General features: G+C 40.8%; 1 protein-coding gene across 2 annotated transcripts in view; it reads left to right on the top strand.

Moving 5' to 3' along the window:
• LOC139442148 (kinesin-like protein KIF26B) overlaps positions 1–24,710 on the top strand; it is a 318,510-nt gene that overhangs the window by 6,556 nt on the left and 287,244 nt on the right. The window contains exon 1 of one of the 2 annotated variants that reach the window (XM_071222951.1): positions 20,568–20,646. The exons of the other annotated variant lie outside the window; for it this stretch is intronic. The gene's annotated coding sequence lies outside the window, so the exon portion shown is untranslated. Of the gene's footprint in view, positions 1–20,567; positions 20,647–24,710 lie in introns of those variants that run through there. 2 annotated transcript variants of the gene reach the window in all.

The following is a 24,710-nucleotide window of genomic DNA, read 5'->3' as shown; positions in this document are numbered from 1 at the left end:
GAATACGTGTGTGCGCGATAATTGAAACCCAGGGCGTCAGACGGTTAAATGGTTCCTGTAATACTGAGATTCCCAGAGGGCACATATACCCCACATAAAACCCATTCTCCAGCTGATAAAGCACTCCTATATCAAGACTATATAGACCACGGTGTGGTGTTGCAATTTCTTTCTTACAAGGGTACAGGCCAAAGGTTGTCCCCAGCATGACATCCTTACCTTTGTCAGATGTGCCTTACAATTGTCCACCTTATTTACTGACACAGATCTTTTTAGTATTTTTTACATCGGTTTTTCCGTAATTACTTTTTGGGAAATAGTTTTCATTCGTGTAAGTTAGAACTGATTTATTTTAGGATTAACGTCATTGATCTGTTGTATACAAAGTTGGGAGCAACATTGAATCTTAAATATTATAAAATGATTGCTTTACTTGAGAATGGCTCGCCGTTTCCTCTATCGGTTACACAATGCCCAAACTTCCATATAACGCAAATATGTAACAAAAGAGATATCATGACCCAAGTGGGGGGCATGGGTGGCCCAGTCGTTTCGCTGTGCAGAGTTGTGTCCCTTAGGCACGCCAGAAACCTTTGATTGTGGGTTCGAATCCCGGTTCGCCCCAATTATGTTTCTAGGTTTGTCAGCACCATACCCGTGCTCGTGGGTTTCACCGAAGTGGTTAACGTCTTAGACCTGCATCACTTTGGGCTTTCCTCACACGTTACGCTGACACGCCCTGATATAACTGGAATAATGTTAAAAGCGGCGTTAAACCCAACTCACTCACTCATGACCCAAGTGACCATGTAAATGTTGAGATTGTCTCATCGAAGTACCAGGACTTTATGACCGTGGTCGAAGGGACGATGCAAACCGTTCAGCTATCTCCTGGACTATTAAAAAAGCAAAACATATTTGGGATTTCCAGACAATGAGCCGAAGCACCGGTCCAGTGCATACAGCATAAATAAGCGTTGTGTTCATTCTTTTATGACGAGCAGATATTGTATAGGGTGTGAAAAATCCTGAACAGCGAACGTTATCAGCTTTTTGTTTCTCTGACTAAGCACAAACTCTCGAAGTATCTCTAAGGGTGAGCTTGAGCATCTGGAATTAACATCTGAGGTAGAAGTTTCTGTGAGGAAGATATGATAGGCCACGTTTTTTGGCTATATTGCTGATGAGTGAACATTGGGAACGGAAGAAAACAGAGCTAGTGGAGAGAAATCGTGTGTAGTTTTGTTATGGCTGTGACGACCGGCGCAGGTGCACCCCACATCAAAAGAAAGTACAGGTTGAGACTTACTTACATGTAAGACGTGTTATATTATTGGACCATTTTCTTCCTTTTCGCACAATTTGCCAGACAGAATATGATACAATAGAAGTGCAACGTCCTGATTTGTCCTCAAGCCCCATTTGTCGCAAATATACATCTATCTATCTACCTACATTGTGTCTAGCTGGTTGTCCATATTGACACACGATGAAAAAACAGAATAAACTTTAACTTGAAATCAGAAAAGATGTTTTTGTGCTCGTCATTCACTAAACACGTACTTACTTATCTATCTGTGAACCTACATTTGTATATCCCTGTGTATCTATTTCTCTATATTTGTATACAGTATTAGTAATCTCTATCTTTGATCTGGGGCGGTCGGGTAGCCGAGTGGGTAAAGCGTTCGCTTGTCATGCCGAAAATCCGGGTTCGATTCCCGACGTGGGTACAATGTGTGAAGCCCATTTCTGGTGTCCCACGCCGTGATATTGCTGGAATATTGCTAAAAACGGCGTAAAATCAGACTCACGCACTCACAGATTAACATTTGCCAGTACATTTGAGGTAACATCATCACTCCTATGTGTCACAATCAAACCATATCAACGCATGTGAGCATGGCTAGTATTTAAGGGAAGCTTTTTGAAACTAATGACGGGAATTTGTTGGTTTTTTGGTGTGTTTTTTTTCATTCAGTGGCTAACCTCACTATCTTTGATCTACCTTTCTATTGGTCCATTTACTTCTATTTCTGCCTACCTACTTTTCTATCCAAGTATTGATCTATCTATGGTTCTACCTACTTACTTATCTTACTAGCTACGGGTCTATCAAAACTATCTGTCTGTCTACCTACTCTACTTCTATCTCCATAAGGGGCGGTCGGGTAGCCTAGTGGTTAAAGCGTTAGCTCGTCACGCCGAAGACCCGGGTTCGATTCCCGACATGGGTACAATGTGTGAAGCCCATTTCTGGTGTCCCCCGCCGTGATATTGCTGGAATATTGCTAAAAGCGGCGTTAAACCATACTCACTCACTCACTCTATCTTCATGTTTGTCTCTCTATATGTTTACCTATCTATTTTTCTATCCAACCACTTTCTATCTATGTACATGGTCTAGTTCTACGTGTTAATCTCTATCTGTGTATCTACCTTTCTATCTCTTCACCTACCTTGATCTTCACCTACCTACCTATCTGTCTACGTATCCTCCTACGTTTGTAGCTGTCTTCATGCATATCTTTCTTCGTGTTTACCTATGTATTGATCTGTCTATATTTCCTCCAAACTGGGGGCACGGGTGGTCCAGTCGTTTAAGCGCCCCAAGGTTGGGTCGATTGGGCACACCAGAAACCTGTGGTCGTGGGTTCGAATCCCAGGTCGCCGCGATCATGTTTCCAGGTTTGTCCTCACCATACCATTTGTTTCACCAAAATGGTAAGATCGTCATCACTTTGGGCTTTCCTCCCACATTAAGCTGACAAGCCGTGATATAACTGGAATACTGTTCAAAGCGCCGTTAATCCCACCTCACTAACTTCTATCAATACTCACTTATAAACCTAGCTACCTACCACCCTACATGTACCTATCCATACATCCATCATCCGTACAACCATCTATCTATCCATCTAACCATCCATCCATCCATCCATCCATCAATCCATCCATCCATCCATGTGAAACCAAACCATCTTCCTGATATTTGTGAACACCCACACAATTTAACAGTTGCTGAGATTCTTTGAATCCTTGATGCCTCAGCAATATGAACTGCATCCCTAATAGCTCTACCTGTCGTGCTCCATCCCCGCCAACATCATCTTGGTGGCAGCTCATCTCTTGCCTCGCAGTATGTCGAACCTCGTGTAATGTCGGACTGATTTCATACTCCATTAATCCACACACCTCCGCGGATACATCTGGCGATTCTGTTTTTATTTGTTTTGAGAAAGAAGATACAATTCGACTTCTCCTATTTATCTCACTAACACACGTGCGAAAACCCGATAACAACAGACGGTACAAGGCTCACCTTCTCGCAAAGGCATCTTGTTCTTGTGGGAAGGTTGCGTTAAAGAAAATGATCTCATGAAGTCGAGAGCAGTTTGGGTGAGTGAGTATGGTATTACACCGCTTTTAGCAATATCTCAGCAATATTCCAGTAGAGGACACAGAGAGACCAGTTGAAACTCCAAACATTCATTGTCTAGGGTAAATATAAATGATATACTTTCTCGACTGGTGGTTGATGTTTTTTTATATTTCTTGATAAACCATTTGTTCTTCATTGATTCCCTCGGGCGGTACATTTCTGCTTTCTCGCTTTCGGATTGTAACTTTAACACTCTCAGGTAACCTGCATGCATGCTCATAAAGCGAAGGGAAATCGTCGGAAGTATTCTTTTTATGTTTTCATTATGAGGTTTTGCTCCCAAGAAACTTAAGTAGAATCGCTTGCCTTCAAAAAGCGTTCTCGCACCAAGGAATACGTCGCCTAACTTTACTGAAAGAACGTTAGCAAATAGTTTACGACAATGTTACGCTAATATTGCTTTGTGGCAGTGGCCCAGAAAATCTAAATGAAAAACTAGGAGACTCAGGACTAGTAGAAGTATTTTATCATAAACACTTTCTACATGTACGACTGCGTTGCGCTTATAGTTAACACTGTAGTAGTATTCAGTTAACGACAACTGTAACGTTCCGTTTTGTGGCAGTGGGCCAGGAGATCCTTGTTGTAAAGCTAGGAAACTGAGGGATGGGCGAAGACCCGTATCACAAACAGTTTCTAGATGTAGGAATGCGTTGATCTTCTATTTAACAATGTACTACTGCAGTTACGACAACCGTAACATCCCGATTTGTGGCAGTGGGCCAGCCGACCATGTTGTAAAACTACTCGACTGACGCAGATTTAGCAGCAGTAATTTCTCGCAGGGCAATACCTTTCACTATACATCACTGATACCTAATACAAAGCAAAATACGTACGTATCAGATATGAATGATGTATAACGTCAACAGTCAATAGCTGTGTGAACCGTGTCAGCGTGGGGAGGTACTCGACCAGACAGTGTTAACTTACGGCAAGGAAATTCCAAGATGTCGGTACCCTTTTACAGGATGTTTTTACATTGGTGAAGATGGACTCGCTATCTAAAACAATAAACACACATCACAGCTCAGATCACGTGTTCAGTGCGTGGTGGAGTCAACAGCAGTTCTTTGTAAAACAAGTCGTAGACTAAGAGGTAGAACTTAGAGGTAGAACTTGTGAATAGGGTAAAAATAGGTGCGTTTGGTTTACGTGAGAAGCACGTAGAGGTGTATATATTAGCCGTTAGACTACATATGAGTATAAGTTGCTTTAGTACATGTAAACATGAGGGTAACAGAGTCTCAGAAGAGGGTTGTTATAATTACTGGTGAGAGGTTGACCTATCTTGTGATCGTGTTTTTAACATTAATAAACAGGACGGATTACAATTTATTTATTGGTGGGGAAAACATACTCATAATCGTCTTAATTACTATATAAAACGTCAATACTAGGCATTTATGAGTCTCAATTGCCTGCTGAAACAGATTCCATTGGGCGAAAAGTCAAAATAGTGGTGAAAGTGATTTTAAAAAAGCTACGTTGAAGCATTATTATATTCTGCAAAAAAAAGAAACGCAAAAGTACTAAAATCGTAAATATCTGACAGAGTGTTGTCGACATCCATACAGAATTATACCAAACATGAATTGATCATTTCTGCATGGATGGGATAGATTTGTGTACATGACATGCACGTGCAACATTACTTGTTGGGCTAAAAACACGTTAGGTTTTCATTGTACGCCATCACAATTTTACGACAAGTGAACAGCGACGAAAGCCCAACGCAACAACGCCATCGGCTGTCTGTAAACAGGAGAATCATTTTCAGCTGTAGCCTGGGCTATCCACGTATCATCAAAGCAGCATTACAAGACTGCGGAACCGTTATCAGACACACGGGGCAACACGTGACCTTCCAAGATGCGGTCGACCACGTATCACTACAAGAGCACTGGACAGATCCATACTGTTACGTCACTTACTTGGAGGAACCACCACGGGTCGTGTTTTATGCTTCGCCGTGTGGATGGTAGACTTCGTGTTTACATTAGTCGCAGGAAACGTTATGCACGGACGGATTTGGTGGTGTACGTGTGATGATGTGGGCAGCCATCTCCTACACTAGTAGAACAGACTTGGTGCAAGTTCTGGGAAATCTAACGGCACAACGTTACACGGGTGAGATTCTTCGGCCACACGTCGTTCCCATTATGCAACAAGCGAACATCAACAACTGTGAGCACGTCAGCAACAACCACAGAATCTCCGACAGTTGGCACAAGCGATCTCATTGCTTCCATGGGACGACGATGCCAGTTACATTTGAACTCTAATGGTTAGACTAACACTTAGTCAGTGAAAACATGTCTTTAAAATATTTTTCTCTCTTCGAAATAACCTTTCCGCTTCTGCTGTTTTCATATGTGAAATCAAGCAAACTAGACTTGGTTAGTTTGATCTAGACTTGCCTTAGGCTTTTAGTAAAAAAGATATACCTATAAAATATATATTCCAAAGTCATGGTGCAGGACTATCTAATAGTGAGCCATACAAGATATTGAGAGCAGATGAACTCCCTTGAAAATCTACTGTTCCATGTTTTCCGTATGGAACCCCGGTCAATTGCAATGTTGTGTGCTTTCTTTGAACAATCGACTACAATCTGTTTATTTTTTGTACGATATATAAAATATACATCTAAAATCACTTTTGCGTTTCCTTTTTTGCAGAGTATACAAATTGCATGAAATGACCATATTTCAAGATTTACCTCTTTGAATTTGTGTAACATCAACACAGTTACGATAGACTAGATCAACGTCTGTATGCATTTTTTAAGAGTTAATGTATATTTTCATCTTAAATATTGATTCCTAGAACTGACTGACATGAAATAAAATTCCAAGAAATGCTTCTGAAATAGGCTTTCATCAATCTTTACACCTGTAAGTATTTAACTCCAGTTCTCATGGCGACAGGTGAACCATCCCAGCGCCAGCTGACGGCAATTACCCACGCTTCTGTATTCTCCGTGTCTCCTACCTCGCCCATTTCCTCAGTATGCCTTTTAACACAGTGCCCAATACTATCCCCATTACCCGTAGGTTTTGCAAGAATATCTTCTTCAATATTATTATCAGCGAACATTTTTACGTTTGAACATGCTATTGAATTTCCTGTGCTCTAATGAGGGAAAACAAACAGGCATGCAAACGCAGTAACGCAATCTGGTCGGGTCGAGCCCTTATTGCTTTTTGACTGCATTACAAAACAGTTCCGTCATCGCATATGCGGATGTTTGGAGCAAGACAGCCGAATTCCGCACTGTATTTTTCATGTGATAAGTTGGGGAGGCCAAAGGGTCATGCTGTCGTACAAATATAGGTGTATTTGTGAGGGCTTCGTTGGCTTTTATGTGCTACTTTGACAAGCTTGTCCTGTATGAAGGAGGAGAATGCATGCTTTTAAGACATTGTTTAGAGTGTTGGTTTCACTACTGGCTACTTTTGTTAAGAGCAGACCTCCGGAACATGTTTTCTTCAGATGAGTCGTACCTTGGCATTTGGGTATTACAGTTCGTCTACCAGAACTAACATCGCCAAGGTGAATCCTGATATACACGTTTATTATTCATGCGTTTTGGGCGGAACAAAGGATTGAAACCTAATTTGTACGCTTGCTTCGTTTAATCGTATTGTTCATAAATTCAATGGATTTTTTCTTAAATGGTCAAATATAAATATTTATAGACATTACTTGAAAATTGCATACTAACAGAAGTCTTTGGCTACAACGAGCGCAGAAGAGGGAGCCGTTGAAGACAAATTATTTCTTTGACCGAACTCTGCTATCTCCATGAACAAGAACCGATTCCTTAAGCACCATTGGTATGGAAATATTAAGCTTCATCAGAGCCAATCTTCCAATTCCTCAACATTATTACACGTAACGGAGTTTTAACAACAACAACAACAACAACAACAACAACAACAACAACAACACGTTTAGAAGCGTGGGACAGTTGCACCTTATTACTGGTACTCGAGAATGCCGCCATATTTAGGACAATTACACAATTCAACTATTTTGTGTTACAGTAGTCAGAAAGCGCTGATGTCTGAAACCATTCTTTGTGAACGTGATAACCTGCAGAACAAAATTTAAATCGATGCATTACTTCACAATTGAAATTCGCTAATATCGTTATTTAAACACCCCCCCCCCCCCCCAGATATCGGTTTTAGATTGAATATATTACACGTCAAATCGATTCATTATTTAATAATTGATGCTTAATATCCTTATTTTGAAAACAGGAATAGGTGTTAAATTGACGATAATACACTCCGATCAAAGAAAACGACATTTCGAATCTATATTTCACAACTGAAATTGTATTACATTTATTTTACAAAGAGTAATAAGTTCGATTTGAATCTGTAATAACAGCAAAGAAGGACCCTGTGTATTGTAAGCGCGGGATACCTAATGGACATGTTTCTTCCTATAAGCCTGGGTAAAGTATACCATTCAGGAAGCGAGGGAGGGAAACTTCAATTTATCTCTTGGTAATTTAAGGGCTGCATTCTATGTCTGTAACCAACGAGGCCCCACGTTCTACATTGCACTTTGTTTTCAGTAACATAATGCAATTTTAACGTCTTTGATGTTCTTCGACACTAATCAAAACCAAGCGCTATTCAACAGCGTCCAAGCTAAAGAAACCGCAGCAAAACATGTTTTAAATGGTTACCACGTTCGTTTTACATATCTAATGTGCTTGTGTCAACATAAGGCCCATTTCTTAAAATACCCTACATAGCCATGTGGTAACTCCGGTCGCCAAGTGTTATGTTGAGGGTTAATTTCAAAGACGAAGTGTAAATAACCCCCTGTTAGCCGGTATTTCATCCATGTGATGTTGAAGAGAACGAAACTGGACACCAGACCTTAATCTCTGAATGCTGTATAGAAAGAGATGGAGGGAGAGTAGAGCCCTGTCTTGGCCCAACTGGGCAGACAGGTGCTTCGCTAGATAGGCTGCAACTGGGAGAAGATACAATCTGGCAGCTCTTAAACAGACATCGACATCCTCCAATGATACAGAGACGCCGGGGACAGGTGGAGTCACTGTTAAAAGCTCTTTCATATGTTCCCGGCTTCCCCTGTGCTATTGAAAGTACCGTTTTATTCTCTTATGTGGAGGAGGTGAGCTGATACCATTACAAAATTATTCACTATCATTTTAAAGATAATCTTAACTTCAAGCAATAAACTAAAAAGACTTGGTGCATGTGATAAAATGAATAATGTCTCAAGTATCCAGATTGATGATAAGTCTGTTATAGTTTAACATGTTGAATAAGACAGAACCGAGTGGTATCACGGGCCGCCTTACAAGGTGTTGCCCGCGTTTTCTAATTTGGAAAGAGATTGGTCTAAAACTTAGTGGTGTCTAAAAATGTTATTACCCTGTAATTATCTCTACAATTGAGTGAAAGGTAACAACAAATTGTTCGTCAGGCAAAAAGCTGCCAATGCCAGAATATCTGACGTTAATTCGTGAACATTTTATCCGAAGCATTTTTGTTATGTACTGCTGAAACTGAAAGGCTGTGGTTTGGTGACGTTTATGAATTGTTTCGGCGGTACTTGAACTCACGCAAGACTTTAACTTCCGACTAGCTGTCAACGAGAATGTTTTATTGGACTAAGGTAAATATTTGAAAAGAGTGTTTCAACGCAAGCCTCTTCTTACAAATTAAATTAGATAAGAAAAATACACGCAGCTGGACGTGAACAGCTAAAACGTATCACAAAATAGGATCCTAATAATAGTTACAAATAATCACAGAACCTGACCAAAATGAGGACCGTCTTTGCAAAACATTGTATTATTATATATTTTTCTTGACAAACAGTTAATCATCGCAAAATATACATCCATATAAAATAGCTACTTTTTAAATCATATCGTGTATTATTTTTCCAACGAAAGAAATTTGTTTTGCTTTCTAAGTTTCGATTATCTATTGACATGGTCTAAAGGGTTCCATGGCAATTTGACTTCCCCTTTGACTGCTTCCTCTGCTTCTTTGCATCTTATGATTTGACTCATTTGTTGTGATCTTATGGTTATGGATAGGGGTTGTGGCGTGTTTATTAAATCAGAACAACATACATTTGATTGAAGGAACCGAGTCAAAAATGTTCATGAATAAGCAAACACTTTGGCCCAGTAATTTTAATACTCCAGCTGCACATTACGATTATGGTGGCAAATTTGGTATGAAGTTCTAAAAAGCAAACGTATAACGTATTGTTCACAGATACGAAATGTGCTTAAACACGAATAGAGTATTCAGAATCTATTAATTTCCAGAGGTATGAACATTCACAGGTTATAACATCCTAGCTATGACACCCACCTTTATGTTCAGGGCGCGGGCAGGCTCTGGACCATGATTCAATCATGGGTTTTAACATAATATAATATTTGCTTAAAGTGATTCACTCGAAAAACATAGATTACAACATTCTCACGCCTAATATGCTATTAGAATATTAAAATTGCGGTCCAGTACCTCTTCAGTAATGAAAGCTAATCCTATAGGGTCATTTTAATGTGAAATTTATCTCATGGCTGCATTAAACGCCACTTTGGGTTGAAAAATTATTTTACAGAAACACTGTAATTAATCAAATTAAAAATATTATTCAAATAGAACTGACTGAGGCCGATTTTCTGACGAGACACATGCGAGGTAGAATGTAGCAACACTTTGTACCCCATGTCCTAATGTCCTAATCTAAGAACCTGCACCCGAGCGTAAGAAATAAACCAGTCGGTCACCCTTTTCCGCTGAACCTTCGCCTCGAGGAAAGGCAATTAACGAGGACTCATTCATTCTGTGAGATTTTCAGAGTCATCTTCCGCCATCACTGTCGCCCACCAATGCAAGAGCAGTTTCTTGTCATGGAAAACGTGCGCAGGTTCAACATGCTATGACGTCACGACCGATAGGCGGCGCGCCATCGCGTGTGCCCCGTCACGTGGTAGGTGAGGCGTGGTGATTCCGCCAGGGGTCCCTGCCATCTCTAATCAGTGTTATGACCCTTTAGCCGTGCTACACAAACCACAGGGGATTCGATTTCGTCACATGTGAGCAGGAACGTTGTGAATTTTCAAAAATTGAGCTCATGTCTTCTACTCCATGAAATTCTAATCTGTCGCCGTTGTCGAAAGTTCGTTTAATTAATAAAATGAGTGGCTTACGTCTGATGGGTTTTACATATGTGTTTTGTAAAGATTTTAAATAATGTCATTTGAGATGACTGCTGTCTGGAAATCGAGTCAGTTGTCATTTTGTATTCACATATGCTGTTATACTAGCGGTCAAAAGAAAAATACTATTGATTGACAATGAATAATAATTTTAATACGAAATATGGGATTGTAGAATTGGTCAATCTACACGCAGCGTAATACAACAAACCAGTGATCAGTTATTGCATCTTTAGGGATAATTAAGTGTGTTAAAAAGTCAGATCTCAAACCCTCTGGCCTATAGAAACAGCTGCCTTTGAGTAACCGGAATTGAAAATGAACCCCAACATATTGATTTGGAAACTGAAATATGTTTAAATGTAAGATAAAAAATATAATTTAAAGAACCTGTCACGGCGGCGTCAATCCCATTGGACACCAAAGATGATTGAAACTGAGAAAAATATATTTTGAGGCTGAAGTAATGTACTTATAAAAAGTCAAGTTATAATGATTGGGAATTCATGATCCCTTATTTTTATCTGCTGTAAAAAAAACCCACAGCGCGGCGTAAATTGAGTGTTTCTCCAAATGGCAACGCCAGTTTTTCTTTGGGTTAAGCAAGTGCAATGATTGTTGCAACATTGGATGAACTGCATTTAGTCTGCCGTGCACATTGCATGTCTAACCTAATGACAAGCGATATGAAAAGCGAGCCGGTCTATTTGTCACATTTAAAGCATTAATTCGAAGCGTCAAGCCTGCACACCGCAAATACGTAACTGTCCCCTATGCCTTCGCCTGTACACGAATTGCGTGACCCAAGCCAAATGACGTCAGATTGAGGAACACGTCTGATTGGTTATTAAGTCGACAGTCCCAGTAACATCCGATATTGCCACGCTTGTCGGTCATTCCTCATTGTGATAATTGAGACTCAAGGTGACTGCTAAACGCAAGTTGTGGAGAAGAGATTATACATGGAAAAGCATCAGCCACTGTCTCAATTTTTCATAGGCCCACTTATGCTTTAACAGAACCTCTACTCATCAATTACACTAGGTCTGGGATACAGAAGATGATGGGGTGGTGTGTTGGGGAGTCAGGGAGGGGGGGGGGGGGGGGGGGGGGGGGGAGTCGGGGTTGAGAGGTCTTCGCAAAACCCTATGAGCATGTCTAAAACGCCAGATTCGAACATTCGCTATCCAGTTAGAATTAGCAAGTTCCTTGTATTCTCGTAAATACATCAACCGCGCCCAAGCCTGTCCGACAATGCGCAAGGGCCTCTTCGTAAACTCTACATCCCATGCTATATTATTTTCCCATAAACCTACCGAAACTTGTTTTTAATTACCTCGACGGAAGCTGGTATTTTAAGCTGTCCATTTCCTCCTTGAGTCTTGACTCGACTCGTCTGTGCAAGGTTGAGGCTATCGTGGTAACGTAACGTAATAAACTAGTCAAAAGAACAAGTTTATAACGATGACGAGTAATTACGGCTGGCGAGATCTATTACAAACTGTATTAGCAAGGCAATTTTCTACTTTACTGACGTGTATGTCTGTTATGGCCTTGATTGATTCTTAATGAAGACATGTAATTTGGAACAGATGGAACACCTTAATATAGTCCAGATGCAGAGAGCTTTTACAGAACCAGGGCCATCGTGTCCACTACAACCAACACGTTGTCAAATAATTAACAAACCATTTCTAATTTTGAAATATATTTCCTGGCTTTGTCTCAGAAAGACCCCGCGTCTTCCCAGCACGAACTTCAACCTTGAATACGATGTTACGAGCACGCTCTGGTTTTGCACGTGCATCTGGACGAAAACATGTTCGTCTGGTCAGCTTGCAGTTGCTAACAGATTTTACCCCAACGAGCAATTCAATATCGGGATAACGGAAATGCAAATAGTGAAATTAATTGAAAGGGAAAATTGCAGTTTAGAGTTTCAGCAAATGACGAGGAATATCGCTACTCACTTCGTCATTAAATGTTGATTTTCGACACGAGAGAGATAATTTAAGCGTTAGGGAAATATCAGAGACATCCTCCCCGCGACGACGTGCTGAAACGTCAAGAGATTGTCTACGACGTTGACGGAGGTTATTTCCGAAATAAAGTTTGGAAAAACAGATTGACTCGTAATCCCGACCGGTCCGATTTTCTCCCGATCACGTCAAATGCGTCTTAAACCTTCAAACCAATTTGAAAACATTCTTCATCTCGATGTTAGCTTTCAATAATATGTTCCCTGTTTATGTGGGTTTGAATGGCACGCTAGAAGGGTTACCATTCTGCTCCGAAGACGCAGGTCTCAACATCAGCCTTTATAGCGACCAAGTCATTCCCCAAGAAATAACCAAGAAAGAATTGATGTCCGCATAGGGATAAGAAGGTGATTGATAGGATGTCGACGTACCTATCTATTTATGGAGAAGATCTTTGTTTTTGTAACAACAGTCACATATCACTTTTCAGCGTTTGCGAAGACCAAACACGATGTCTCAAACACAATAAATCTACCTACAGGAAGGTCGAACTATTGATCGGGTTTATAAAAAGAGGAACACCCGTCCCACGAAATACACCAAGTATACAATCATGAAGCAATCTTCTTCCATTCGAGGCCTAAACCTGGTTCAGTCCATCGTTTAGGTTCTGATGTCCCTACCGCAGAGGACACCGAAAACTGTTCCAAGTCAGTATGTAACCATGCAATCACTTTACCTCTGTCTAGACACATAGTTTCAACGGCGGCATCCTTGCTGCTGGTCACCAATCGAACTGGATTGTGTGGACTTACTGCTGACTTAGATTGATTTAGGTCCTTCTCTGGGAATCTCAGAGTGATAACGGACATTTTATCGCTTCTCTCTGTTTTATGGAGCACCCCAGTATAAATAGAACATCGACTAGCAGAAGTGGTATATGTAAGTAGATTTGCCTTACTCAGAATAGAAGAATTAGATTTAGTTTTCTCGTTGTTTACGTTGTATTATTGTAATCTGCCTTCACCATGGGGATAATTGGGTTTGGATACCGGTTTTGTTGTACATGAAATTAGACATGCCAGCGTTAAGGAAGGTCATGTCAATGTTTCGAGAGATTGATACGTTCTTAGGCCTGTGAAGGTGTAAAATGTAAGATGTGACGTGGTTGGGCTTAGATTTACAATGATTTGCTTGTCTGGTTGGACTTCTTTTGTATTTATACGAGTGTGGACATTCCCAATGCTGAGGTATAGGGGTACAGTTGACCAAGTCAACCGCAGTTCGATGTCCAGATTTACATCCCGTAGGCGCACCAGAAGCCTGTGGTCATGCATTATGTTTCTAGGTGTGCCAGCACCATACCCGTGCTCGTAGGTTTCTCCAAGTGTAATCATCTTTGAGCTTTTCTCTGACATAAAGCTGATACAATGTTATATGACTTAAAAACTATTCAAAACGCCGTCAAACCAAACTCACTAAAGTTTGCTATTTGCATATAATATGTTACATGTGATGTTGGGGTCCTAGGATGATGTATACGTGTCACTCATTGGCTGTTCAATGAGGCGGTTAAGGTATGCACGTGCTAGAAATTAATTGTACAGTATGAATCTTATATATACAGGGTTAACACGTCTATCATGTTACCTGTATTGCTTGAAGCTTTACTTTGATATACACGTATAAAATATTGATGGATAGATATTGAAGTATATATACACGTATAAAATATCGATAGAAAGATATTGAAGTATATGTACACGTATACAATATTGATAGAAAGATATTGAAGTATACATACACGTATAAAATATTGATAGAAAGATATTGAAGTATGTATGCACGTATACTATATTAACTGTGTATTTGGATGCATTGTGCCATTCGTTTTATCACATATTCAGAGATAAATATCCAACAGATACAATGTAGTAAACATTAATGCATTATGCATGATATACTTGTAATGTCATTCGCCATGTTACCAACGTACCATTTAGATAATATGCCACCATATAGACTATGGCCCACCTCAAGCTGATGCGCCTTGATAAAAGTAGGACATTGTTCAAACCGGCGTTAAACTCCTCGATACTAATGACATCCATTTTGATCTCAGTATATTTTCGTCTGGGGGATAAATACTACCCTAGTGATAAACACGGCCGTTGGGTAGCATAGTGGGTACGCGTTTGCTTGTCAAGCCGAAAACCGGTTTCGATTTCCCTCATTTGTCCAATGTGTGAAACCCATCCTTGGTGATACGCTTGAATATTACCGAAAGCGGCATAAAACCATACTGTTGACATACCACATCAATAAACTAATTTCAAGAACAGTATATACCCATGAAAAAGGCGTGAAAGTCATACATAATATAAATACAATATTGTCAAGAACACACTGGAAGTGACAGGGACAGTTTTATGTAGTCAAGCAACCACCTCGCATACCGCTTGTGGAACATAGGTCCCTGACGGCAATAAAACGGTCCAACAAATCCATACGTAGCTATATCAGTCAAGCTAAAGTGCCTCCCTTTCTTGCTTTTCCTCTTCGCTAATTAAGGTGACGCAGGGGGTCGAGTCTGTCTGTTCGTAATCCACCACATCCCTCGGTGATAGTATTGGACATAAACGGCAATGTCTAAACACGGAAACAGTCACGGGTTTCGAAGAATCAATTATTGAAAACCCGTCTGTACTAACCACTCTGACCCTCTCCTGCTCCAAGGATGGCTGTGTGGACGTTTAGCTCGCCTGATACATGCGATGGGAAATTAAGTATTTACCAGCCTGTGCTGTTCATTACAGTCAAGACATTCCATTGTAATCAATCATTGTGTGACAATGTAGTTTTAACGATCAGTTGTTGTTTTAATCTACGATGGTTGACTGGTCAGACAGTGGTATCGTTGGTTCAATCACGAACTGAAGGTGAGCCGAGCTGAAGAAATGAAGGGTACAGAGTATAATTGAGTTCCCTAAGAGTAGGGGTCTTGAGAGACGGCTTATATTAACGCATATCAATGAACTGATGAATTAAAGTTTGAACTGATGAATTAAAGTTTTAATTATCTGCTGTTTTACTAGCGTAGTTGGGGTACACTGTTACGTGTGTGGTTGCCTGTACTATTCTGGAGAGAGAGAGAGAGAGAGAGAGAGAGAGAGAGAGAGAGAGAGAGAGAGAGAGAGAGAGAGAGAGAGAGAGAGAGACCCATTTCGCAACCATAGCTTCGGAGGCGGTCACGCCACTTCCGTAACGAAGGATTGCTGGCGAATGGGTCCATGGTATTTAACAAAATAGAATGAGGTAATAATACTGGATGACCGAGATGAAACCCCAAAAAAAACACAGCCAGAAACCAGCTCCGCAGGACAGACGTACGCGTACAGTCATGTATGGTAACGCTCAAAGACGGGATATATGCCTCTGATAAAGACACACTTTCGCAGTTATACATATACATGAATTGAGTTGAAGTTAATCCTCTGGGGGACGTGTATACGTCACCTTCTCCAAATATATTCAGTGGCATATCAATATTTTATGTATTAAGTAGTATATACAGATAAAAACAACTGATAACATATTATTCTGACAATGGTGCCTCTGCGCTGCCCATTGTTAGTAAATTGTAATTTGTCGTCTAGACTTAGTGTAACATTTACGTGCAATTAGGATGCATTCAAACCAGATATTGTGGAAACAAGTCGCCCCAATTCATCAGACAGACTGTTTATGTGGATAATTTGGTTCTTGCCTAAACTCGACAAAGTCCACTTAACCCAGGAACAGGCAGACTCCTTTGAAAATGAGTCAAACACTATCAGTAGAGCTTCTCTGAGTCAATGGTACATGCCAGACTGGACTTTATCTGAAACCTATTTATCAGGGCCGTAAAACTAATCAGACTGGGCTTGTGTTGTGGACGAGAACTGACCACTAACAAATTGATGACCACACTGCTGGCACCGCTGAAGACAGGGAAGCACATGGGTCAGTAGTCCAGACAGACCGGTGTCCACTTTTATGGACCATGGTCACTCTATCTGACCGCTCGGGCTCCAAACTGACCACAGTCAAACACTTAGTGTAACTTACTGTACACAGGGGAATCGGGGAATAATTGTCTTTCCAGGATCAAGTCCATTACTGATGTCACTGGTCGATGCTGGGTGAAAGTGAGTGAGTGAGTTGGGTTTAAAGACACTTTTAACAGTATTTCAGTTATACCACGTCGTGTCAGCTTAATGTGGGAGGTAAGCCCGAAGTGATGCAGGTCTCGGACGTTTACCACTTCGGTGAAACCCACGGGTATGGTGCTGACAAACCTAGAAACATAATCGGGGCGAACCGGGATTCGAACCCACAGTCAGAGGTTTCTGGCGTGTCCAAGGGACGCAACTCTGCACAGCAAATCGCGGCGCCTTAGACGACTGGGCCACCCGTGCCCCCGCTGGGTCAAAGGGTTTAAAATGGCTGAAGTATTGGCGGGACCACTTACTGTCTGTCTAGTTTGTTGTATTTTCAATGTTATGTTTTGTTTTGTTTGTTGTTTAACGCCGCAATCAGCAGATGGTAGTGGTACCATTTAGATGGTAGTGTGGTGTGTGAGTTTGAATGGTTTGGTGAGATGCTCTGTTGTGTTGCGATGGTAGTGTGTGGGTTTTGCTGGTTTGGGATGGTGGTGTGCTGTGTGTGTTTAACCAGGGTGTTGTGTTAGGATGGTAGTGTTGTGCTTGTTTGGGTGGTTTGATGAGGTGCCTGGTGTGTGTCGGTTTAGGATGGTAGTGTTGTTTTGGGGTTTGACTGGTTTGATGTGGAGTCGGGCATGTCCTGTCGGGGGGCCCCAAGTGGGTAACATTGTGGACGTAGCTTTCCTTATCAAATTATCAACTGTCAGCCATGAATCAATTACTCATCTACAAATATATATTGCCTGTACCGATTCCACGTCGAACCAACACAGGTTCTTTAGTCATTTCCCCAGTAAACAGCGATGTATAGGTCACGGGCCATGACACGAGTAACAAGAAGAATGTTTATTTGTCGTATCAATCTCGGTATGTAATGAATACTTAAACAAACGGTATGCAACAGTAACCTACGATTGTCCAGCGATATCGCAATCTGGATGGGCGGAGACCCAAGAGACATGGCCACTCCTGGAGATGCTCTTTCCGATCCAGGCCATTCACACTGGTCCACAAGCGAATTGGCCTCTGGATATTTAACTATCTTCTCGGACATGATCTGGTCAGGCAAGTGCTCGCAATTGATCCGATAAGAGCATCTCGTTGCTGGTCATCTGATAAGCTATGTAAGGCAGATGGTATCTGGTATTGCGGACCCGCAGGCACACACTGACCGCTCTCTGCGGTATATCGCTTGGATCGTTTGCGTATGTACTTGCGTGCCTTTAGATGTACGTTCAGAACCTTCATGTCAGAAATACATTGAATTGATTTGAAATGAGACGGCTCTGTTTCGGACATACTGCTGATGTGGTAGCGATTGGCGGTGGTTTTAGGATCACCTTTATCCTCGCATATGACAACTAATCATCATCATCATCATCATCATCATCATCACAACCAGTCTTCCCTCATGGGATGTAGTCAGAAAAAGTCGGCAGTACGAGGGCTGGTAAAAAAGTTCCAAGCCTGGCTAACTTTCAAATGTTGGCCATAACAAAATGAACTAGTCAATGTAGTACATTGTATGAGAAGTTCATTGCAAGTGTATTTGGTCTGTTGAGGCCGTTTGTATATTAGTGACAGCCAGTTGAACGTGATAGGGGTCCAAATGGACACAGAAATGGAAAAGAACGAGTACCGAGCAGTCATCAAGTTTTTGACGTTAGAGAAAAGTGATTTCTACCTGTTTCTTCAACTGAAAGAACACTTCGGGGAAAGCGCTGTGGCGACAACGATGACCTCAAAGCTGCCGTGACTTTGTTTTTCAGGGTGGCGTCAGAAAACTGACTGGAACTGAAAAGCTTCACTATCGACATGAGAAGTGTATTAAAAAGCAGGGAGATTATGTTGAAAAATAAAATTAAAAGCACATTCACAATTGTTTTGTTTGTTAGACTTAGAATTGTTTTTACCAGCCCTCGTGTCTCATGCTTGTCCTGAGAGCTGCGACTGAAAACAGTAATCGGATGGTCCATCTGAGTCGTCCGCACCTTGCAATTTTTCCATCCACGGAACTTTCCTGATTCAGACTCGATTTTACTCGTATGTAGCTGTTATATGGCTGTGATACTTCTGACAGTGTCGTTAAACAACGTTCAGTCATCATCACAACCTGTTACAATATTCAACATAACTGCCATCATAATCATCAATATTGTCTTCAAACATGAATTTGGAAGCTATTGAAATAGTGGACTCCTGTCACTAAAACAATGAGTAAGACCCTTAAAACATGTTCAACAAAATATTGTAAAGCCTCCCCACCCTACCCCTCATCCTAAACCCTCCCAGCACCATCAGTCGCGACACGGACACCTCAACATTGTATCCAGGAAAAGTCTCGATAAATCCACGATCTGCTTTAATCCCCCTCCGTTTACACTACATCTGCAACCACACAAACTGCCACCCTTTCTCCTCCGCCGTATAAGGAGATCATTTAGCGCTATTACAATCCGAACGTGGAATACATCAATGTGACGCGCATTTTCTGCTCTCAAAATTGAACGTGTGGCCGTCCTTTGTTTTTTCCCCTGACACCGAGCTCCAGCATCTTTTTTGGTGACTCAAAACCTGTCACATGCTTCTCGTGCATGCTCGTGCGTTCATCCCACGTGACTCGGGTTACACGAGAAAAGCATGTTGGCCACGGTGTCACCCAATTGAATTACAAACGCTGACGCAATCGTCTACAGAAGCAGGCATGTGTTTCAGGAGCTTTATTTCCTTCAATTTTTAATAACCGTATCGTTTACAAATCTTTAAAACAGGAAGTTTTCATTGTCACAGATTCTTCCTTCTAAAACGTTTTCCTTGTCGCTAATGGAAGTAATAACACCTCCAGGCTCTGTGTTATCCGTTTAGTTCATAGCTTGTTTTTCAAGAGCAGCATAAAACGTGCATAGCTGGGTCGTATGTGCCGCAGTGTTGTCTTGGGAGATTAAATCAGGCATTACGAAGCGAATGGGTTACAATGTATACAACAATCCTACATGGCTCCAACACACGTCAGTGATGTGGGTCTTGTAGGTGATGGATATCGTTGTGGGTCAGTCCTCATGTTACAAGGGTCTCAGTCCCGATTGTGAAACTTTGATATGAAGTAACAATATGTAGATATGTGGTTGTGACATTTACATTTAGAAAGGATTGGAACAGGATTCATGAAAAATAACCATATTCGTCTCAAATTTGTTTCACAATTTGACATCAGAGAATCGATTATGTCCTCATCCGCAATTTACCCTCCTCAATATTTGAAAATATGACGTAACAAAGTCATATTTCAGTCTGACAAACAGGATTAGGTGATCTGATGTTCGCGCCGTTCGACGTTACGCGCCACTTTCTCCAGTCTCTCATGTCGTCTGCCTGAGTCGAACAGACGACACCGTGTCGCAGAAGGCGAGTTCTTGTCCTGCGATAATCCAAAGAAGGTGCAGCCCAAGACGCAGCCAAATAGCATTATAACAATTTCCCATTGGAAGGGGATTTTTCAAGTGATTGTCAAACTGCTTGATAGACTGAAGTTGTCAGAGTAGGCGAATTTGCTCGTCTCAGGGGCTTTAGAAAAACTGTTTAAAACACATCAATATGAGTGAATTATTTAGAGGTTGATCTCCAAGACATGTCAGTGTCAGTGAACATCGATAAGCGAACGTTTCTCGGATCTGCGTGTAGGATACACGTTTAAACGATCAGTTTGGATTACTTTCATTATCTTGACGAACCAAAGAAGTGTCCTGAAGGAGTCCCGGATTATATGTTTGGATTAACATGAAAAAGGTAGGCCCGCCTTTTGAAACTGTCTGTATAAGAGGCGGATTTTTACTATGAGGCTTTGGCAATCTTGATCCCCAGAGCTTGAGAATATGAAGAAATCAAAATCACCTTCTAATTGAGAAGGTGACAAATCGTTAGACAAGTGCTTTAGTCTATACAAACATGTTTGCCCAATAATGTTTTTTTGTTGTATTTCAAACGCAGAATTACACTTATAACTTTATTGTATTTTTTTATTACTTATTACAAATCCTGTATTATCATCATATGTATGAATTTAGATGTACAACAATGAAAAAGTCAAAGTTTTGGCATTTGATATAAAATTCCTTGTTGCATCATGTTAAGCATATGTGTTTGTTTGTTTGTTTGTCTGTGTTTAACGCCGCACTTAGCAACATTCCAGCTGTGTGACTGCGGCCTGAAAATATTCGAGTTTAGACCAGAGAATCCAGTGTTTGACATCATGAGCTCCGATCTACGCATTAGGGATACGATGACGTGCACCAATCATGTATCATTTCGGGAGTAGATATATTGTATTACTATACCGCATACACAACCTAATTAACTGCTAACTTAATGTATTTTGACAACATGGGGAATATGAGAATAAGAACAGGATTTCAGGAATAGTTTCGTCATAACGTCACATTTGTTTTGAAAACGAGAAATTCATGTAATCAAAGTTTTAACTATTACGATGAACAGTATGCTAATAGTAATGTTGATGTATTTTCATAGTCGCCTCCTTGTACCGTCGACAATGAAGTAATTTAGTAGATTGACGTTGCTATACCATGTACATCAAATCCCGTCGAATATCACTTAGGAACTCACTCAATCATGCAATCAGCTTATATGACATTAGTGCCAAATGATTAACCGCAATCACGTGTATACTGACATTTTCCGTCATTTCTTCTACCATTAATTCTAATGGTATTGAAGGGTTCTTGGTGCATTCAAATGTGTTATGCTTATACAAACATGCCTTTCTGACACAAACAACAAAATGGTTGTACACGACTATATACACATAACAAGTAAAATGCCATGAGACCTCGGTAAATTGGACCCCGTTAACCCAGAACCTCAACTTTCGGGACTCTCCTTGTTAGAACGTCTACATGTAACTACGTTACTCCATACTGCAATCCGATACACCGAGTGAGTTACATGTGAAGAGAACCGTTCGGATAATGTTTCACTGGTATAACATACTGATGGACATAAGACAATGCATTGACATAAGGCAGATAAGTGTTAAATGCTGTGTTCGTAGATTCTTCAGACCACCAAGGGCCGGTGAGGTAGCCTCGTGGTTAAAGCGCCCGCTCATCACGCTGAAGGCACCGGTTCGATGCCGACATGTGTGAAGCCCCTTTCTGGTAACTGGGAGAACTGTAGTTGTAGGATCAGACTACAAAGGAGCCCAGTGCCCCAGTAATATAGACTTGCCAAAAGTTATAGACTTGCCAAATGTTATAGTCATGGTCTGTATTTGGTATATTTGTTTCAGTGTCTGTATGGCAGACTAGGATAGGATGTGTTCAGTCAAATGCAAGGTCTTCATGGAGGACGTTTAAACACTAAACATACGTACATTGGTCCACAATATGAAAATGGGGTCATTCTCAACGTACTTAAGATTTCCTGACCTAGACTTTGGCAGAGAATATTTTGAGAGAAAAGTATAGAAACGGCATTGATTAGCATACATAACAGTGCTTCCAATGAGGAAGGACTAACTAGCCAGTTTGGCTGAGTGTCGTCATTATAGTTAATGATTTGGTGAAGGAATAACTTGGCATGTCCGCGTAATGTCGGAGACCCTAAATTGGTGCAAGTCTTATACGTTTACAAACAGTTAAGAAAAGCCACGAGATGGTGATCATCGGTATGCTTCTGACAAACCATAAAGGTCAGAATCCGGGAGAAACTGGGATTCGAACCCACTACCACTGGATCCAGCCACCCTAAGGACAACAACTCTGCAAAGCGAATTGGAGCGCCTGTGAAGCTGGGTCACCTGTAGCCCTATCATCATTGTAACTTGCAATAAATTGTAAGACACCAAGTTTATTTTCCATAATGTTTAGTTCCTTATGTGACATACAAATATAAATACTCACACGGCATAAACTATTTTAACTTTTCCCATACTGAACTTCTTTAGCCAGGAACCGTTGTACGTTCTTCTGGTTCTTTCTAAATGAAATGCCAGGACTATGCTTGTTCCATCTCAGATATTGCCTCTCATTGACTGTGTACATTATGCTGGTGGTTAAAGCTGAAGACCGTAGACTCGGGTTCGAATCCCAACGAGAATACGCGTTGTAACACCTAATCTTTTAAACCTATACCCTGTCTTGATATGGTTGGAATGAAGGTAAAAGCGGCGTTAAACCCAACTTACTCACTCATTTGCATGCCACCAATTGTCCTAACCATTGCATGTTATGTTATTGAATTCGACGTTTTATAATGGAACAGAACAATCAATAATTGCAGCTGTTTCAATCCATCATGGCATTATAACGAGAAGTAACATTTTATTATGTTCATGTGTCATTTTCAGTTTCATTGTTGATATCGTCATATCTATCGCAGCTGTATATGAGTGAATATAGTTTTACGCCACTCTGGATATATAATATTACGGTGAGAGACAGCAAGAATGGGCGTCACAAACTGTTCCCAATCAGAGAATCGAACCCACTTCTGCGGCGTTACGAATGAACGCTGTAACCACAAGGTTACTCATTGTTTTTACCTGAAAGAGTCGTGCTGAGCAAAGAAATCAGACTACACCACACGGGAAGCACCCACTCATAGACACAGACACACAAACAGAGACGCAAACACATAAAAACAGACACGGAAATACATACATATACATCCAGGTCTCACCTTCACCTAGATATAAATGTACTTTTCTGGTATATGACATTGGATGGGTAAACAGTTTTATGATGAACTCCCGCTATATTTGCAAAGTTAATGTTTTTGTTGGTGTAGGAAATCAATCGTCCATCTGCTGTGTATACACTCATAGCATCAGGGTTAAAAAGTACACACATCCCTGCCAAAAACAGTAAGTTCATCACAGTGAATACTATTTGCCACACCACGTCTTGTTATGCACAACACGGGGGATTACATAGCCCTTGAAACGAGTCTCTGCCGCGAGTTATCGATGTTACAAGCATGTATACCAAAGTAGACGTTGCGCTCGCTTCTGCATTGATTTGTGCACCATCAACACAGACCCTCCATCGCTGCTACATGCTTTCGTTCGCCGTTCTTCTATTCAAAATCCCGCATTGCTAGCATCCACTATTGATATACAGGGAATTAAGTAGCAATCTACCGTGTTCTCAATGATGGCATTTGCTCGAGAGCCAGTGGTCGAGAAATAATGAAAAGTAGCCATTGTTCCAATCCCTTTGATGTCATGAGCACGGATACATTGTGTTTCTGCAAACCTAATGGTTTTGTAATTTGTATATATCAATTGTACTTGATCGATGGCCATGAAGAACGAGTGTTATTACAAGCATGTAGATATGCAGGGAATAGTCAGGGTTCTGTTTGTATGTCCGTGTGTATTGATGACAAGACTACACATTGGAGGAAACATTAAGTGCTTCGGTATTAAAGAAAAACACCAGAAATCCTTTGATGTCCGGATTGATTTGTATTTAGTCTCGAGTTGAACCATTCAGTGAAGAGCATTGATCGTGGTTCAACTCTCCATGTAGAAATATGAAATGATTGACGTTTTAGGATAAAGTCGAACCGAAATAACACACTGAGCAAATTGTGCTTGCAGTTCAACAGTCTTCAGTACAATGAAAGGGATACCAATGTCTCACATCATCCACGATGCATTAACCCTGAGGTTCCATATTTGCACTTTCTGGGTCATAAATGACAAATATCTGTATTTTCCCTTTCAATGTGTGATGGCTCAAAATCCATTGGTATGAATTAGGGAGATATTATTTTTGAAATAACGTGACAGCATAACGTGGAGTGGTTGGTGGTATTGGTAATAATCTGTG

This window comes from Haliotis cracherodii, unplaced genomic scaffold (assembly GCF_022045235.1).
Source record: "Haliotis cracherodii isolate W230 unplaced genomic scaffold, xgHalCrac1.p SCAF_5, whole genome shotgun sequence".
NCBI lineage: Eukaryota > Metazoa > Mollusca > Gastropoda > Lepetellida > Haliotidae > Haliotis > Haliotis cracherodii.
The sequence above is the reverse complement of the archived record's forward strand: the minus strand, read 5'-3'. Positions and strand labels throughout refer to the sequence as shown.